The sequence below is a fragment of the Danio aesculapii genome, chromosome 7, assembly GCF_903798145.1.
Source record: "Danio aesculapii chromosome 7, fDanAes4.1, whole genome shotgun sequence".
NCBI classification, from domain to species: Eukaryota; Metazoa; Chordata; class Actinopteri; order Cypriniformes; family Danionidae; genus Danio; species Danio aesculapii.
Genome location: NC_079441.1, coordinates 42,005,163 through 42,026,132, shown reverse-complemented (window position 1 = coordinate 42,026,132; position 20,970 = coordinate 42,005,163). Strand labels below are relative to the sequence as shown.

At 36.2% G+C, this 20,970-nt stretch overlaps 1 protein-coding gene across 1 annotated transcript in view; it reads left to right on the top strand.

Moving 5' to 3' along the window:
- cdh8 (cadherin 8) overlaps positions 1-20,970 on the top strand; it is a 189,280-nt gene that overhangs the window by 76,759 nt on the left and 91,551 nt on the right. The window lies entirely within an intron of this gene.

The following is a 20,970-nucleotide window of genomic DNA, read 5'->3' as shown; positions in this document are numbered from 1 at the left end:
AGACAGAAAGGAATAGGGGGTGACAGGAACTTCTCATGATTGTGTCTGGAGATTGATACAACATGCATGCTGGTGTCTAGAGTTATGTTGTGACCTCAGAAACTAATGGATCATGATGCATCATGGAGGTCTGTTACTGAGAATCTTCAGTATGGACCTTTTTCTTATTATTCAGGCTGTGTATAGCATCTGTAGGTTTTGTTGCATGTGTAGCTATGCACTCTAATGAATGTCTCATACAAATGGTGAAATCGGAGGTGACAGGAATCTCTCATTATTATGTTTGGAGGTTGATACGGCAATATGCAGTGCAAATGCTGTTGTCCATATTTATGTTCTAACTTCAGGACAGTATGGGCTAAGGTCAGAATTAAAGCACAATGAAGGTCTGCCTCTGAGAATGTCCAGGACGAGCATAATAATATTATTTTCAAGCTATGTGTTGTATTCATAAGTTTTCAAGCATGTGCAGCTATGCATTCTAATGAATGCATCTTCTTAAAGGGATAGTTCATCTAGTAATGAATAATTTACTCAGCCTTATGTTGTGATATTTTCTCATCTTCAGAACACCAATGAAGATATTTTAAATTAAATTACTACACTTCAAAACAGTCATAAAGAGATCAAAAAATAAATATATATGATGTTTAATTCAAGTGTTTTGAAGCGACGCAGTTGCTTTATTTGATCATTGATATGCTTTTACACACATACAAATGTTGATCTAATATTTTTTCATAGCTAGCAATTTTAAAAATGTGCTCATTCTTGTCACACAGAATGGTTCAGCAAAAACCAATGAGGCTTGTTCTCACACTTGTTTGCTGATTGATATTTATTTATGAGTTAAACACAAAATGAAATGGCAAATGTGTCTGTTTAGAAAACTTTTATTAAAGCAATCAATTCTTATGGATTCATTTTTATAATGTTTTGAAGCATTGCAGTTTCTTGAGGGAATAGAATTCCAGTGGAGGGTTTCTTGTAAAAGCAAGCGGTTTATTATGACCCATAGATATGTTTTAAATTTAATCACTCTGTAGCTAGTGTAGAAATGGGACAAGTGTCACTTGATTTGTGGTGAAATGACATATGACCACGATTATACCTTTCAGCATGCAGGACCATTGAAACACAATGTGTGGATTTGTTTTAGATGGCCCCTTATATTGACTATTTCCCCAGTTTCCAATTCACACACAAAAAAAATACATTTATGAATTTGGTGCATAAATATATGCCAAGGCATGTTCAATGCATGTTCTTTGTGATCAAATGCATGATTGTTGCTGTATAATAACACAGCACTCTACCAATTGAGCTACATGAATTACAAATGTTTGTGTAGATGAAAGAGCATAATGCATTATGGCTCATTCGAGGTAGGGGCAACATTTTAGCAAATGCTCCTGTAGGCCATTTTTCAGCAAACCGACAAGCAACACTACACTATACTGTATCTTCATATGCTGCATGTTGGAGGAAAGGTTGTTTCAATCCAAAATAAGATCAATTTTAATTAAAACCATCTTTATTTGCGTTGTGAAGATGAACAGATATCTTATAGGCATGTGACAACACGTTTAAATTATAACATTTTGACAGTTGACATGAACAAGGCTTGCTTTAAAGGGCGCCTATGATGAAAATCAACTTTTGTTGGCTGTTTGGACAGAACTGTCTGTATTTATAGTATGTCCACTGTCATATTGGAGTGATATAAAACCAACAAGTCTCATTTTAAAAATGTCCTGATGCTAAAATAGGACCCCAATCCCAGTGATTTTGAGGCCCATCGTAATGGGACGTAGTAGTAGGGTTTTCCCTGCCCACCGAATTGATTGATAGGCGCCATGTTTTTATAATAACATGTATAAACAAGTCCACAGAACTTTATTTTTGCAAATAAACAGGGATTAAAGTATTTGTTACAATTCTCTGTGATTTTTATGTTTTATCTTTAAACTTTTTTAAAAAAAAGAGCATGTTTGTAATACAATAAAATTGCTATGTAATTCCTTACCGCTATATTCACAGTATTTATGTGAGACATTATTTCAGAAACGCTTGAATAAACTCCTCCACGAATACATCAAATAAACTTGCTTGGTATTTTTGGTAGAGTCTGTGTCTATCACTGACTGCTGTTTATTTGATGTAACATGAGGAGAAGCAAGCACGCACATTGAAGAAGTGGGTGGGGGGGGGGGGGGGTGCAGCTCATTTGCATTTAAAGCCACAGGATACAAAAACAGCTACAATGCACTCAGACACCAAAATGGGATGGGTATATTGAACTGAAACTTTACAGACACATACTGGAGACACCAAAGTCTTATCTCACATCTTGTAAAAAGGGTAAAATATGTGTCTTTAAGTTGTAACTGTTAAAATGTGATGCCGATTTCTCCCTGTAATGTTTAGATATGTTTGATAAAGCTATATATCACATGTTGTTTTCCATATTATTCAACATTAATTAAGCATATTAATTAAATCAGAACAAAATCGACCAAGGTCAGAACTAAAGCATAACAGAGGCATGAAAAATCAGTAGGTTGACCAGACAAAAGCTACACATTGCACTTGTAAGTCCTCAAGCTTTTGTAACCATGCATAATAATGAACTTCTCATTAGGATGTGCTTTAAATAGGGCGTACACATAGGAGGTGACAAGAAATTGTCTTTGTAAAGTTTCGAGACTGAAACAGAAATAGATTATTCATATGCTGTTTTCATATTCATAAAGTAACATCAGAGCAAAATGGATAGGTCAGAATTGAAGCACAATGGATGGAGTTCTGCTACTGAGATTAAGCTTTATGACTGTAAAAAAACTTGCTTTAAATAGAGCTCATGCTCAGTAGACAAAGCCTGTTCAAGTTTTTTTTTTTTTTCTGTGTACTATCCAGAGCCTGACCTTGAGATACTGTATGAGTAAGCCAGTGAAGGGAATTTCATAATAGTGCCACTTAAGGGATTCGTTATAAACACTATGACATTCTGAAAGCCGTGTTGTGCTGCATTGTGCACAGCATGTCATGCTACATTGTTAAATCGTATTTTATATTCATTTTTTTTCTGGAAAGTATAGGAAAGAGTAAACTATGTATTTTTCAGCTGTGGCACTGGGGAATGGCTGTATAAACTGTCTCAACTCAAAACTTGTTTTGTTTTGTGGATAATGAAAACAATGTAATGCAGTAAGGATAGCTGTATTCATTAATACAGATTAAAGAAGAGAGTACTCCGACTTATGGGAAGTGCCATTAATAAAATGATCGATGCCAATTTGAGCAGGAAAAGCCAAGCTCAAAGTGAAGAATGCAGTCAGCCTGTTCAAGTGTTTGTTTTTTTCTTCCATTTCCTGACCCAAGGCTCACTTTTGAAGTATCGAATGCAGTTGGGAGAGTAGTTCTCTTCTTTTCTTGGTACATTACAACCCGGTCATGTGTAACACAGAGCATCCTTGTTTCCTATAAAACCTTGACTTCTTCGTATGGGCATTTTCTCCTCGCCCTTGTTCTTTGTCATATTTTCTGAGCACTTAGAGCATACGGAATTGGAGCTATAGGTGGAAGACTTTCTCTCTGTTCTGCTTTCAGACTAATGCACTCGATTGAAATCCTCAGTGTAGATTTCCGAGGGGTTTGACAGTGAAGTGTGGGATACAGCAGACGGTGGTGGTGGTGGTGATGGAGGAGGGCAGGAAGGGGAATACGGCAAAAGATGCCTGAAGTTGACTTCTTCCACGATTGTTCTTTCCTTTTGTCACTGCTGATCAATTAAACATTAGCTGATGTTCTCTTGTTTGCTTGAAAGGCATTCTCAATGACTTGTTTTGGTCTTATAAACTATTTATGTTGTGGGAGACACTCATAGAGAGAATCAAAAGCTCTTTGGCTGAGAGAGAAAAACAACAAACAAACAAATAAGGAAAGCCTCTCTTATTTCCCGTCTCATGTACACAAATCACAGAAGTTTACCTCTCATCGTTATGTCGCATGTTTTGTATTATGATAAAGGTCTGATGGTAAGTTTGCTGGGGAAGTTTGTATGGGTTCTTCGGAGTTCAGTTGAGGAACCAAAATGTATTTATGTGTGTTGTTGCTTAAAGTAGGTTGTTGATACGCTAGTTAACACAATGGCTCAATGTGATTTGGTTAATAATACACATTTTTACCCAAACACATTTGTTTAAACCAAAAATTGGCTATTATGTATCTGTGATGATTTAATATCTTACAATTCATATCAGTCCTGGAATTTTTAGTTTTAATACACATTTTTCACAGTATTATTGCACCATTACCAGCTTTCATTTTGAAATTGTTTACACATGTACAGCTGTGAACTTCATCTCTGCATGAGTTTTGAGTTTAACATGCATTTGGGAATCCAGTGTGCTGTTTATTCTCACCTTCGTATCATTTTCAACATTTTTGTAGACAGCAGTTCGCAGTGTTTCAATTTATTCAGTGATTTTTCTTTTTTAATGCATATTCTGTTGATCTATATATAGTACTAGTCAAAAGTGTGGGTACATGAATGGGAAAGTGTCCTTTTGACTGCTACTGAGCAATATGCATTTATAGGATATCAGTCGATATATCAATGTCAGTATTTTTATTATTTTTAATTGGGATCAGCAACATAAAAAACATATTTCTTGGGCTCTAGTAATATTTAGTTTCTCTTAATAAGTAATTCACTCTATTTAGGTTGCTTTTGTATTTGGGATGAGTTTACGTCCAAACCATTGTTTTATATCCCAAAATTTCTGTGACTAATTGACCTCTATTTTAATGATCTAGGTGCAAAGTCTAAAGAGTATGGTGCAAAAGCATTAAGGCCGTCTCCGAATCCAATTTTGCTATTTTAAGAATGGACAAACACGCTTTGCGTCCTGGTGCATGGTCTAACAGAGATGTGCTTATTTTCTTAATGAGCTATGGGTGTGTTTTGAGCATAATGTGCATTAAACCAATCAGAGTCTCATCTCCCATTCCCTTTAAGAGTCAGTTGCATTGTGCCATGACGCATTTGCTATTTACAATGGCGGACTTTGTAAGTGGAAAACTGAACACTTCACTAGTGAGAAAAAAGTTAAACAGACTATCTGCAGCACTAGAATAAAGAATGAACCTCCTCCATTCGTCCTCTTTACTTTCTCTCTTTACTTTACTCCTTTACTTTTCATGGAATGGTGTTATACACACTCCACTAAAGACACCAATTAGCCTACATATTTAATTTAAGTGCAAAGATTTGTTTCATATCTATTTCTAAATTCAATTCTAATTTCCAGCAAACAAATAAATGAACAATAATAATGAAATTTATTTATCAGGGTTTGCCAACTCAGAATCAACCGCCAACATATCCAGCATATGTTTTATTTGGGGATGCCCTTCCAGCTGCAACCCAGTACTGGGAAACACATACCACATACACTACAACCAATTTAGTTTATTCAATTCACCTGTAGCGCATGTCTTTGGACTGTGGGGGAAACCGGAGCACCTGGAGGAAACCCACGCCAACACAGAAGAACATGCAAACTTCACACAGAAATGCCAACTGACCCAGCTGGGACTCAAACCAGCAACCTTCTTGTGCTAACCACTGAGCCACTGTGGCGCCTAAACACAATACTACATTAAGGAAAGTAATTTGACTACTTAAGTTAATGAAAATATTGTGCCAAATATAAATATACATGCAGTAGATACTGTACATACTTCAGACCCATTTGTAATATTTTTTTCTTTGCAATATACAGTACATTGTGTCTTCCCAGCAAGCACACACCATCATAAGACGTTTATATTAGGTTAGATTTAGGTCATGATGTCAGGTGACCAAAATTCAATGTCTAGCCAGCATCTAAGGACAGCGTTACATTGATATTTGGTTGCTTTTAGGTTGTGTTAGAAAGTGACCAAATACCAACGTCTGATAGATGTCATAGTGGTAACGTCCACACAACGTCAAGGTGTAACATGATTAGACGTTGATATTTGGTTGATTTTAGGTTGGACATTGACATTGGCCTGACGTTGGGTTCTGACTTCAACCTGATTTTCATTTCCAAATAATATCCAATGTCCCCACGACACTGGGGTATGTTGGGGTACAATGTCAATATGACGTAATATTGACATCCTGTTCCTGCAGGTTTAATTCAGAAACTATATATGCCTTTTACAGTACATTTTAGGATGGATTATTCCTCACATGAGTATGATCATATTTTGGGGTCTGTGCCATATAAAAGATTGAAACCCCCTGCATTAGATCCAAAGAATAAATAAATAACTTCTTCAACTTCATCTTTTTAACATTTAATGAAAGCTCATAGATGTAAGTTTTCCCCTCAGAACATTGTATGTATATTTATGAGCCTATATCATGTTTCAGTTTGACTTTGAATTATTAAAGACAGTTGCTTGGTTAGTTTAGCCTGTCCACAGTGGGCAATAATAGCTCATTTGCATGGATTGGATAAATCTCATTGGATTACCTTTTTTTTTCTCGTACTAATGGGGTGTTTGACTCTAAGGCCAATACAAATTCCCCCATCAGGTCTTCAAACCATATGCTGGCATTACAAAGCTCCCTGCCTTCTGCCGCTGACAAGACGATTGTTACATTGTTGAAATTAGCAAGTCTACTTGAAGTGACTATTGGGATAATTAACATCGAGTCATCCATACCGCCTCCTTTCCACGCAAGAAGGTGTGAATGACAATAATTGCTACAAGGAAAAATAAAGCCTGGAAAGTAGCATTTTTTTGTCATCTGAAAGTCGAGCGTGTGAGGCCTCGTCGACGGGGGCTTCATTATGGAGTCGGGTAATAAAGTCGGGAAGAGACAGATGGCACACGGCTCCTCCGCCCTGCTTGCTGTGTGCCCGCTCTCTCCTGGCAAAATGAACCCGTGTACGGAGACACAGTGCGCAGGAATGTGTCAGGATCTGCTAAATTGGAGTGCTGATATAAAATTGAAGTGACGTTAATAGATTACCCAGAGTTCATTTGCATTTTCAGAGTTATTACGAGCTCCGGTAACAGGGCTAACAGGCGAGGGGTCTGTTCTTCTAATAACATTTCTGATTATGCACGCCATATTCCTGGCAGGTAAAAAATAAATAAGGTCTTGTCAGGGGGATTTTTTGACAATGATTTGGAAGCTATTTTCTGAGACGTATTTATGGAAATAGATAACACATATCCAGCATACGGCTCACATTTTAAGCCATCAGCCTGTGTGCATTTACAGTCTGTCTGCACGCTGCCTTAAATATGCTAAAACTTATAGGAATAATTTGAAATGGGTTTATTTTATACAGCATTTCTGCATTCCAGTGCATGGCGAAGTCCTGCTTTTTTTCTGAAAATGACTGTGTAATAAACTTTGTTTGGACTCTGATTAAAAGCAGCATTTGTATTAAAGAAATGTAGCAGGTTCAGTGCAAGTTAAAATTAATTGACTGCATTTGTGGCATAATGTTCACTATCATCTCTCTCAACTGCAACAACATTCTGTTTATTAAAAACTTACAAAACCATCTGATTAAAAAAGGTGAGTGGACCACTAATGATATGAAATCTAAAACCAAATCACTAGCAGCAAATATGTAGGCATTTTGAAGGACAATTTTGTACAAACTTATCTCAAACATTTCCCACACATTCAGAAATAATGTAATGTGCAGTGTTGGGCAGCTTAACTACAGGTTCACTCTGATTGCATACCCCTATATACATTTCTGGAGAGAGCAAAATATGTCCCAGGAGCAGTTTTTGTTTTCGCAAATCCACTAGAGGCCGCTGTGTACGAGTTCCATTCGTGCCTGCTCTTCTCATGTAAATCCTCCAGAGTTTTCAGTTTTACCACGTTTTCAGATTTTAACACATTCTTACCCTGTTATTTACTTAGTTATTTTATTTTTTGGCTTTTGTTTTTGTCTTGCCTGCTTTCTGGAACCGTTCTTGACCGGAATCGAACCCTGTTGTCTCGGTCAACTCATCTCAAGTCTGCCGACATACATGTCGAGCTGCAGGATAAACTGGTAACAGCGGGAAAGCCGTCCATACGGGAAGTAAGCGCTCAGCTGGTGAGCGAGAAATGGAACAGCATCATACCGCGTTCATTTTAAAGATGAAATGCAGCCATACGTAGCTTTAGCTACATAATTTGCAATTTCTAGAAATATATATAGGGCTGCGTTTTCAAAATGAGACTGCGTTGTACATTTCTCAGTATCGGCGGTAGTGTCGATACTTTCTAAATCAAATAGCTTTTCAGTAGCAAAGCTATGTTTTTAGTCAAGAGCGCAGTAGCATCTACACAAGCTACATTTACCGATTGCAGAACAATAAGTGACGGCACTGACATTCATTGAGCTGTGAGGCCGGTGTCTAGCCGATGAAAGTAAATCCATATGATGGCGAGAATGACAATTTCTTCTTCTTCCTGTTTTACGATGGTCGACAACAAACTTTTTGGTGAGTTACTGCCACCTCTCGCTCTGGTGGGTGACGTCGCCAACCAATTAGACTAACACGAGAAATTGAAAACTGAGGGCGAGGAGTTATAAAATCTGTAATAAAGATTAAAGTATACTATACTATGGTAATTACTATTAGTTGATGATAGTTACAAATGATACTACATTATGTAGTGTAAATCATTACTGAAGAGTTAAAAATATACAACACAATATAATGCTTATTCCTAAATTTTTCCCTTTCCTATAAATCACTATACTATTTTAAATGTATAACAGCTGTTTTTATTGGATGTTTTTGGTTTTTGCTCTTATATACTATGATTTGTTTCTGTTTAGTACAGCATATTATTTACAGTAAATAACTGAAGTGAACAATTCTGCCTCATATGTTAAATTGACAGTTTTATTGATCACTAAAATATGATTGACTTTTATTTAAGTTGCTTCAATTTAAAAATAAAAATAGCTTAAATGTAGCTAAGCTACTTTTGCCAAGTAGCTTTTAGCTTAGCTTGCTGCATTTCCTAGAGGGTAGCTTTTAGTGTAGTTAAGCTATATTTTAAGCTATTAGCTTAGCTCAGAAAAGTTTTCAAGTAGCTTGCCCAACACTGGAGGGACAAGAAAATAAATGGGGTTTTGGAGTTGGCTATTAGTGACTAAAGATGCTTTATAAACACTTTCTAGCCTGTCACTATCATGTAAACATGACATAGCTTATACACTGTAAAAAATGCAGGGCTCCACACAATTCCTTAACATTGCCTCAACACAAATATATTAAATTAAGATTGTTTTCTACAAATTTAAGTTGATTGAACATAAAACATTTAAGTTATTCCACAAAAACCCTCAAGAATTGTGTTGATTCAGCTTGTTAGGAGTAGTTTGACCAAGCATGAAAAATATTCTTGTAATTGTATGCAGCTGCAGTTTTGTCAAATTGTCAAATTTGTTTACCTCTCTATAAATATTTTTTTCTTTCAAGGCAAAAACATGTTTTTGTAATAGTCCTTTAGGACTAGTGACATATTCTATGCCAGTCCTTAAAGATGCACTAAGCAAATTTTTCCAAATAATGTTGATATTTGAAAGCGCTAATGCAAACATTCCAAAAACCCAACAAGACATCATCCCTTTTTGATAAAGTGTCTACGCTAACATTACTAAAGAAGCCTCTTTGTTTTTTGGGACTTGATCACTTGATTGGGACTCATGTGGTTCATAGAGCACTTAAATGTGTGTGGTTCATTTATTATTAATTAAAAAATAATGTATCACTATTTTTTATTATTTTAAGAATTTTTGTCTCTGTAATCATAAATCAATTATATACAATTATTCATTCATTTTCTTTTCGGCTTAGTCCCTTTATTAATCCGGGGTCGCCACAGCGGAATGAACCGCCAACTTATCCAACTCATGTTTTACGCAGCGGATGCCCTTCCAGCCGCAATCCATCTCTGGTAAACATCCATACACTACGGACAATTTAGCCTTCCCAATTTACCTGTACCGCATGTCTTTGGACTGTGGGGGAAACCGGAACACCCGCAGGAAACACGTGAACGCAGGGAGAACATCAATTGTATATTTTGGACTTATTTAAATTATTTTGAATAGGTGAAATAGGTGTATGTTTGATACATTTTTGTTTTCTATTATTTGTGTTTGTATAAAGATCTGCTTCTTTAGATTGGAGATTCTTAAAAAGTTATTATTCAGTTTTCCTGCTATGTTTATGTGGCTGTACTGACTAGGCATGGGATGATAACCGATTTCAACCGGTTTACCGTGTGGAAGAGTCAAGGTTTTAAAACAGCTAAAATTGTCTGTCATACCGTTCCTACGATAAATGTAGGGCTTTTTTTAATGTCTTTTTTTTTTTTACAACTTTTTTATTTTGTTTTTTTTAGCAACAGTATCTCCAGCAAAAAAAGGACTATCCACATCAGCCCACAATTCAGCAAACATCTGAAAAACTAATTGCTTATAAACATCCTAACATGCTATAGCATGAATGGTGCAGTGGCTTGTTTTATATCCAAAAAAAGGAAATATATCCAAAAATGGCTTTTCAAGTTGTAAAGAAATCTGTGTTTTTGAAACTAATGAAGACAGCCTATTAGAAGTCAATTATCTATTTGAAATATTTACCCTGACAAATAATTTACAGTTCCAAAATATTACAAATGTTTCTTAAAATATATTATTTTGTGATACTGTGTTCAGTTGGAGGAAAAATGGTCATTTTACCCAGACATTTAAAAAATGAACACACTTTAGAGTAGTAACCACAATACCTTGCAACCGTGATATTTTTATCCAAGGTTATCATACTGCCAGAATCTTATACCAGCCCACGCCTAGTAGCAAGTTATTGCTAAACTGTTGATTATATGTTGATTGGTGAAAATAAATGACTAAGGTATGCAATTGGCTTGCACTTGCAGTTGGATAGTGCTGTATGCCAAATGTGCTGCTACAGATATGTTGTATCATCCAATAAACAACCATAACAATAGTTTAAAAAGTTTAAAGAAAACAAGTTAAAAGTTTTCCTAATAGTTATAATGTGTGTGGGTAGATTTGGTATAGCATTGTCATTGTTTGTTTATTTGACTTAATAGACAAAGACAAATGTGTTTTGCACCTGTAAACTTCTAATATACTGCTTAATGATACTTAGTAATGTGTTAATTGTAGGGGTTAAGTATCGGATATGGTTAAGGGTTTTAGAATATGGTCTTGCAAGACAAAGCATTAATATGAATTAACAAACTGCAGTTACCTAAAAGTGAAAGCTGGACCCTGTACTAAAGTCTTCTTAGTCTAATAACTCAATATTAAAATCTTAAAAATATTAAAATTAAAATATTAAAACAAAGCCTCAAACAGGTTTGTTACAAGTGAAGGGTGAGTAAAAGATGGAAAATTTTTCAGATTTGGGTGTAGTATTCTTTTAGAAGGCCATAAAATGTAGACTTGACGTCAAAAATATTAGCTCCCAAGAGATGTTTAACAGAGCATGGAAATATTTTTATTTACAATATTGCTTCTTACCTTTTTTTTCTTCTGGAGAAAGTGTTATTTATTCAGTTCTTGGATGGAATTAAAAGCCTTTTTTATTTATAAAAAATAGTTTCAGTAATAAAATCCCCTTAAAGATTTGTTTTCAGCTTTTCTGAACAAACCTCTGTTATCCAGTGACCTGCCTAATGAACCTATACGTAAGCCTTTGAATATCACTTTAAGCTAAGTACTGGTATCTTTCAAAATAACTCATACTGCAATAAATGTTATGTAGTTTCATCATGGCTCAAACAAAACAAATTAATGATTGTAAATGAGCTATTAAAAGTATTATACTTAAAAAATTCTCTCCATTAAACGTGTTATCTTTGAAAAATAGTTCAAATTTCACAGGAGGGCTAATAGTTTTGCCTTCAACTGAAGTATAGGACTGTTCAGACCTTAAGAAAACAGTCAAGATATGAAATTACAGAATATATGATCCATTATGGCATAGATGAATTAAATTGTTAAGTATTAATACTGCTCAGTGCATAATACAATACATTATATAATTTTTAATTTTATTATACATTCATTATAATACATTATATTTCTAGTATCTTCTTGCTATATTGGACATGTCCTACAAAAGTAAAATATTGTTATCTGACTTTTTTTACTTATTTATTTTCCTGTTCTTCCTTGTAAAGTGTCTTGGACACAATCTAAATGTTATAAAGTGCTACAGAAATTAAGAAGACTTGACATTAAGATTGTCCTTACAATGCATTATTAATACAGGCTTCATGGAAAGTGTTACTTTTTTTTTTCTTTCAAGAAGAATATCTTGATGGACAAGTCAAAATAAAGTTTAATAACCTTGTATTAAACCTAGAATTTTACTTTAAATACTTTATTACTAAGTCGTGTTCAAAACTCGGAAGTACAGATTTTAATGGATGAAGCTCATGATTTAAACACATACATTTTGAAATATGTTCACCACTGCATCTGACAAATTACTGCCTTCAGAGCAGACGTCCTCAGCTGCCAACCCGGGAGCAGGCAGACATTATGTCTGGTTCAAAAGTTTTTTGATATGCTAAATCTCTCCAAGAAATATAGCTGTAGCTTTAGCTGAGCCTTGCTGTGAATTGGCAGTAAAGTGTGCGCTCACATACTGTTGAACAAACAACTAAAAAAAGGATTTGTTATCTGGAATGTACAGGGCAACCTGTCAAGGGCTTAATTTATTGAAACTGAATCCAAGTTTGCCCTGCTTTGATAGTTGAAATATTCTACAGATAAAGGCCTGCCCTTTTGTAGCCTCTCTTTAACACTGCAGGGCAGCTCCAGTTGTAATCTAATTACAGCAGGGTGCAAGCTTTACATTCAGTGTCACGTTTAACATTAGAGACTGCTTTCACATGAAATTGTAAAAGCCGAAGGCGGTACATAGATCTTTTTACGGTAATTAACAGCTTCTTAATTATTCTATTTTGCTGTCAGTATCTCTGCTGACCTCATTCTTGACAAGACCATGGAAAATGTCTCATTGCGTGGCCAAATAAAGCATTTTGAGATATGTTCTGCTTTGTTGAATAAGCCGTGACAGATATATTTGTTGCTAGGCTCTGGCATAGAGGTTAAACACCAGTGAATATCTACATAAAAAAATAATGCAATCTAATCTAGTCATTAGCTGGTAAATGAGTTTTATTTGGTGTTTGTGAGTTAGTGTGTTGCGGTTTGAGGATAAATAATGTCTGCAAATGGCTGGTAGGGACTACAGCAAGCGTCTTGTAAACCCTAAATTACATAAACCTTGTTTATGGGTTTTCTTCAGTGTACACTAGGTGTTTAACCAACCAGAACACACTAGACCAGCTCACCAATCAAAGTCCATTGCATATTTCTGGAGGTGGGCCTTCAAAAAACAAGGACATACACAGTTTTTTTAAGGAGAATGAAAGAAAAGATATGGGAAAAACATGATTTATTTATTTTTTATTATTTATTATTATTATTATTATTATTATTATTATTAGTTTTTTTAAATGATGACAGAACTTGCAGTGCACCCCATTACCACAATCAAGCCTTGTTTGTGGTAGGCCCCCTTTAAAACAAGCGTTTTTCTCAGGTTGAATCTGAAGGTTTACAGTTTAATACTTGAGCGTATTTTCTGGTGTGTGGCAGTGGCAGATGGAGGAAGAAGTAGGGGGTGCTGGGCCTTTAACATGGTGTGCAGCTGGGCCGCTGCAGAAGCACATCTGCTGGTCAGGCTCCACGCTGAGGTTTGCCCATGGCCTCAGCTGGGTTTGAGGGTCAGAGAGTTAACCTATTGCGGCAAACCATGTCCAGCCATCTTCAGAAAAGATCAGGAGGTAGTGGTCAGCAGAAATGTGCACACAAACCCTTTGTGTGTGTGTGGGGGGGGGTGTACTGGTTTTGGTGGTTTACAAGGGCAATGTTTACAATCAAGTACAAGGTGGTTTATAATTGAGTTTTTTTGTTTAATGACATAATTATGACATACTGTAGTTGTACTCCATTGTGGTGGTTTATGAGCACATGTCGTGTCCTTGTAATTTAAAATGTTTCAAAATCATACACTGTAAAACCCAAAAAGTTTAGGTAACTCAAACCGTTTGAGGAAACCGATTGCAATATATATATATTGAGGGTGTGTATATATATATATATATATATATATATATATATATATTATTGAGTGTAGATATATATTAGGGGGATCTATTATTTTCTAAATGTCCAATGTACTGGCCATTTACTTTTGTGACATTGTTAGTTGCAGTCTAGTACTGTACATATTTTTCAAAGTACAAAAAAAAGTATTTCCTTTTAGGAGGTTCTCTTGTAAACATTTATTTTACAATGCATATTCTGAAACTAACAATTGCAATTATAGCAGTCTAGACTAAGCCTGAGTGTCTCCCTCTAGTTACTTTCAGATTTATATTACTGACTTGCAAATCCACTGAGGTTTTGCAACAGGTGTGAATGAAATGGATTTTCAGTTGAATTGGCCTTAGCGAATGAGATGTAAGCAATTCTTGCCGTGAATGTGCTACTGTAGTAGTGGTTTTAGTCCTTTTTTTCCTTTGAAACCACCTCTCTCGCTGCCTGGACATCAGTGCCATACATAAAATGTGAATCACGAAGAAAGAGCTTACAAAATGATCCTACTCCACTCCACTGACTCTGCCCCTTATCCTCCTGCAGTCATGTTCAACTGCTCATGAAAAGAGATGAAAGTACAATAGACAGTTTAATCCATTTCCATCAACTCTCCTTTTGTATTGTTGAATCCTTTTTTTCCACTCCCGTCTCTCTGTCTATATGTTTTTTTTTCTTCATATCATTTTATCTTTCAATTTTGAACCATATCATACAAGTTGCATTTGGATTTGTTCTGAAGAGAGATAGAGTTATTTGTATTTTGCCACTAGTTTAACTTCTACTTTAACCCTTAACACTGGTGGTGTTTCTGGTACACTTTTCTAAATGCTTATTTAAGTAGTAATCCAAAAATAGACATAAGCTTAAAACCTCAAAGTGTGTCATCAAAACCTTAAAAGACATTCCTTCGCCTTAGGAGATTTTAAATTACATAACTTAAAATGCTAAGTTAGAAACAAATGTCTCCTGAGGTCTGATAGTCAGTGTTTAGGTATTATGTTAGATGTTAGATATTATGTTTTTGCTGTTTTTTTTTTTTGTTTTTTTTAATAAATACTTCTATTTTTGATAGTAGTGATAGTTTGATTTATTTTATTAATTATATTTTTATGTTTAATTTGTATTAATTTTATAATTCTGGTGCCACATGGTGACTCTTTTTTTCTATATTTTATAGAAACCGTTATTTCAGTGATATCAACTTAAAATTTGCAACATCATTAAAAATATGGCTTTGATTTTAACATTTTTGTTGTATTTTGTTGTAAGTTATCAAAAAATGGCTATAATTTAAGTAAACACTGGCTCATTTTGAAAACATACACCCATATACATTTTCGAAGAGTGCAAATTATGTAGCCAGAGCTACGTATAGTTGCATTTCGTCTTTAAAACGAATGCTAAGGGGTGGTATGAGGCCGCCGATGGCTTCTGTTCCTTTTTGCACTACCAGCTGACCGCTTGACTCTATGTGGAAGGCTTTTCCACTGTTACCAGTTTGCTCAGTAGCTCACCATGTATGTCGGCAGACTTGAAACGTAGAAAAGAGTTGACCATGATGACAGGGTTCGAGTCCAGCAAAGAACAGTTCCAGAAAGAAAGTAAAAAAAAAAACAAAAGGCAAAAAATAAAATAAAATAGTGAATAGCAGGGTGAGAACATGGTTAAATCTGAAAACGTGGTAAAAATCAAACGGTCGTGAAGGCTTTTCCTTTTCTGTATGGCTTTTAAAAACACTGTTGGTTGAATTTAGGGAAGGGTGTGATTGGGTCAATCGGTGCTTTTAAAAAAATTGATTGGGATAGGGAAGTGGGTGTGTAACTGAAGGGGATGCTGGCAATGGAGATGAGGCTGGCAAAAGAGTAGTTGGGATCACAGGCAAAGAGATCAGTTCAGGCAGCAAACAACAGGGTGTTAACCAAACAAGACTCAGCAATGTGTGTGTGTTAGAAAGGTGTATAAATAGTCTGTGTAATTGGTCCTGAACAGCTTCAGCTGTGTGTTTTTGCAATCATGGGGGAGCTGAACCAGGTGTGTGAGTGAAGTGCATGATGGCATTTGTAGTTCATTAAAGTGGCAGATTTGTAGCTCTTTAGCGATCTGCACAGACTGGATCGCTGATGACCATGACAGGGTGGGTGGTGGGATTGGTTGGTCCGTTGACATAGGCCACTGGTGGATTTACATGAGAACAACAGGTGTGAATAGAACTCGTGGGAGAAATTTGATATCTGAAAAAGCATACATCGGCCTCTGATGGATTTGCGAAAACAAAAACTGCAAAAAAAAGGGACGTATCTCGTGATCTCCAGAAATGTATATAGGGGTACGAATCAATAATCTGCCTGGGTTTCATTTATATCTGATTTATACTCACATTTATGCCTTTTTCCTTTCTTAAAACTGTCACATTTAAAAGATCTGTTGTAAATTGCGGAGACCAAAAATATGATTATACGTTTTTATTTATTATTATTTTTTATGGCTGTTGGGAAACTATGCTTTCTATTTGACCTCTGAATAGAATTATAAAATGTGACACAACATTCATTCGTTCGTTCGTTCGTTCGTTCGTTCGTTCATTCATTCATTCATTCATTGTTTTTTTATAGTTTAAAGTGAACTAATTTAATACTGTGAACCTATAAAGAAATACGTAGGTGTTGCTCTGATAGAGAAACTTATGTTTGGCTCTAATACAGAATTTCAGCATGGCTTTTAGCCTAATACCTCAGAATGTGTTTTCGAGGACGCAGGAACAAAAGCTCATACATGCACAGGAAATGATCCTCTCATTGTGTTTGGCATAAAAGCAAATTTAATGGTTATGTTCGAGCTCAAAATAATAACGGACAAGAAAAAGTGCTTTTCAAAAGTTCTTCTTTTTCAGCAGAAAGGGAGCTGGGGTTGGAATTAGACAACAGGCAATAAAACAGAGACGAGAGGGTGTTTTTGCAGTTGGGTGATGAGGAGAGCCCATAAATAGCCCAGGCCAGCACTAATGGGCCCATGGGGGTATTGTGTTGGCTTAGAGAGTGACACTGATGCCATATGACAGGGTAATCAGCGCTGAGGTGGACACTGACATTATCTGTCTCTCATGATAAGGGGAAGCATGGAGGTGAAGCTAACCTCACATCACTCAGTCTCTATCTCCCCCTCATCCCAAACGTGAGCCGAATAACAGATACACGCTATTATTCAATGCTCCAATATGAGATGGAGTAGTTGTTGCAGTTTTGGTGAGTCTAATTGACCTGATTTACTGCAGATTGGAAATTATCTCTGAACAAAAGCCATGAAATGCAGCCAAGAGCCTTCAAAAAAGTGTTGAAGCTTAGCATATTTGCAGTCGTTTCGGTTCAGTTGCTGAATCACAGAGGGTATATAGTACAATGAAACGTCTGACTTGTGGGATGTTTTAGGAAACACAGGACGAGGGATCATTTTATTATAGAATGTAATATTTTCATAGAAAATTTTATTACATATTTGAAATTAATTTAATTTCCATCTGTATCTTGAGGCAGTGGTTAGCAGAAACATACTACTGTATATGAACCAGCCTGATCTCATGAGTAAACGTAGCTATTTTAGGTTTTGTCAGTTTGAGTTGCTAATTCATACAAGTTTGTACAATTTCAGTCATACAAAAATGTAAATATTTTTATTATTTATGATTTAACATTTTTACATTTTACAAACATATCAAACAATCCTGATAGAAATAATTAAAATAAATAAATAAATAAAACCCAATTACATAGCTAAATGTGGAGCAGATGTCTACATTTATACAACAATCTCAATGTTACAATTTGAGAAATGAAAGATTACAAACGAATGTATTATTATTGTCAAAAGCTAGCAAGGGTGATCATTTTAGATCCAACTGGAGAGTTTTTCCATAAGAAAAAAGGGCTTCCAAATTTTAACAAACGTTTTGTTATAAAAATGTAGGAACTTTAAAAGGAACGAATGAGTTTGTACGAATGAGATGTGCGATTTCATACGAATTAGCCACTAAATCAAAAAGTTACGGATAACACTTTATTTTGATTGTCCATTTGAGTATTAGTAGACTGTCTGCTTCATATCTGTTGATACTGCTCCTTTAGCAGACATTTAACTGACTATAAGGAACTTTGCAAGTGCATGTCAACTTACATTAACCCTAACCCCAACCTAACAGTCTACTTATAATCCAATGAGAATCAGTTAGCATGTAGATGCAATGTAACTTAAATTCAACAAATGGACTATGTGACCATCTATATTAATATAATTACATACTTTAGAAATAATAGTTAGCATACGTAAATATATATTTTTAATGGAATAAAGCAAACATATATTGACACATATAAGCTATAAAATGGTGTAGCTTTTTACTAAGAAGATGCAGTTTTTGCAGATTGTAAATAATGTAAACATTAGGTCTCCAGAAGAAATAGTGATGCAAACAAATGAATAGCCATCCATAATTCAACACTATTGTGTTGTTGGACTAAGTGTCCTCTATGGGATGTTGTTCAGTTGACCCTTACCTTTCAAAATAAAACCGTGATATACAGCGCGTGTGTGTGTGTCTTGTTATTACAATGATAAATGTGTACTCCACTTCTTGTGTGTTCTGATGTGCACTCCTTACACAAATTTAGCAGTTATATTCTAGTAATGAGAGGTTAAAAATATAAGTACGCCCATAGCTGATGATTTATGTGTGTTTTATTTACACTTTTCAATTGCATCACGCATCTCTGAAGCTTTCTCTGAAAACAACAATAAAAATCACTGTTTATTTCCTTCTCCAACAATAACAGGTGTTCAGAGCAGAGATCAAGGTGTCATAATGCAATTCAATAATCTGACACCATTAATGAATTACTTTTTAAGTGCTTAAAAAAGCGGTATTGTTATTATCATTAATAACTGTTAGAATATGTTAATATATAATCACGTAAAATATCATGTGATCATTTATACTGTTGACTGTTTGGATAACTCATCACGTGCCAGTGAAGCACATTTACGTCTTCATTTCAGTTTTGGCACAAGCACGAGAGACTTTCTTACCCAAGTGGCATTTTGTATAGAGGACAGCTGAGATTTCTCTGAATGCTTGAGTGTTCTAATCTACACTCTTGCCGTTGGCACTGCTTATTTATATCTGATATGACGCCTGGCCGCTTTCTTACAGACGGCCCTCTGTTCAAAATCTTCTTCATCTATTAATTATGCAGGAGACACAGTGTGGATATTTAATGTTGCGTCAAGGCTTTCTCTTTCACTCCTCACCCTAGGACCTCATTCCGCCGAGCTTCAATTTCCCCTTTTCTCTGTGTTTTGCTCTTAATTTCCATCATCATCCTAGTACGCCAATGAATCCACTGTATCCTCTCTCTCTCTCTTCATGCACGTTATTAAGCAATGGCAAAGCAGCAGTCTTCACTTCCCATAGGCATTCAGCATTGCCCTCCTAAATTAAAAGCGCTGATTACATCCTGTGGGCGATGTGTTTTTATTTGCTCTTTATAGTCCTTTTATTAGTCTATATTCTAATGAGCGGCAGTTTTCAGAGTGAACGCACAACCACAGAGAAGCATGCGGTCGAGCTCTCTCATAGTTACACATAGGCTTTTTCAGGCGAGGGACGCTCTAAGCTCAAACGCCTTTGTTTTACTCGGGCAAACCAGGATGATGTGTGTGCGAAAAAAAAGAAAAAAGGTTTGAGGAAAGGTCTTCATGAAAGGTCTTCTCGCAGGGGTCGCACCACAGAAGATTCATCGGTGTCTGTCTGAGTTGGGGGGACATAAATGTGAGGGAAACGCATCCATCACGTTGCGCACTTCTAAGCTTCCAGGAGCATCCAATCATGGCTCAGAATAAAAGGCTGGGGCATAAAAGTCTGCAGCGCAAGGTCATTTGAAAAAGAAACAGATAAGATGGAGAGATCAAATGGTAAATCTCTGCTGCACGGAGTCTTTGTGGTTCTCGCAGGGGACCGGTCCATTAAAGCGGGACTGAACATCTCCTCTACGTATGAGAAACTCTGTCATCTCCATCCCTCCTGTTGCAAATAGCTCCACTCAGAGATCAACAAACAAGTTCTGCTGAAGATTTCCAATATTAATGGCTCTATCACGCTCTTTGGCTTGGCTTATGTTTAGCTGGAGTGTCCCATCAGGTCTTCTGGCTAATTGGAAGCACCTATGGTGATGAGAAACCCTTTTTAAACGCCACACTTGATCAGATACTTAAGGAAAGCCATTTACTTTCTTTCTGCTTTTCCTTTATCCTTCATTTATTTGAACAAATCCCCCTAGGTGTATGCGTGCGCAGGGGTGTATACTGGTGTATATGAGAGTATGTGTGTTCCTTTTGATGGATTGCTTGTCAGAAGGCACCAGGAGCGCTTCCTATGCCTGACTGGAACATTTACTCACCGGTCACGTTCGCTGGGGTTTGGTCTTACCTTTCAGAAGCTCTCTGCAAATGTGTTAACCCTTCTCACCCGGGCCATTTTGTCTGAGGGCAAAGGTTTGGTTTGTGTGATTCCCTTTTGGCTCATGCCACCGGTCAGGGTGTAGCCGAAGCCATCAGTGCGTCCATATCGTGCGCAATTGTCATGTCAGGGGTGGCGGTGTTTCTGTGGCAGGGAGATCAATGCCTCGGTCCACTCCCACGTCCTCCCCACTCCTTTGACCGTGCTGCTTTTCATCGCTGTCTGACTGTT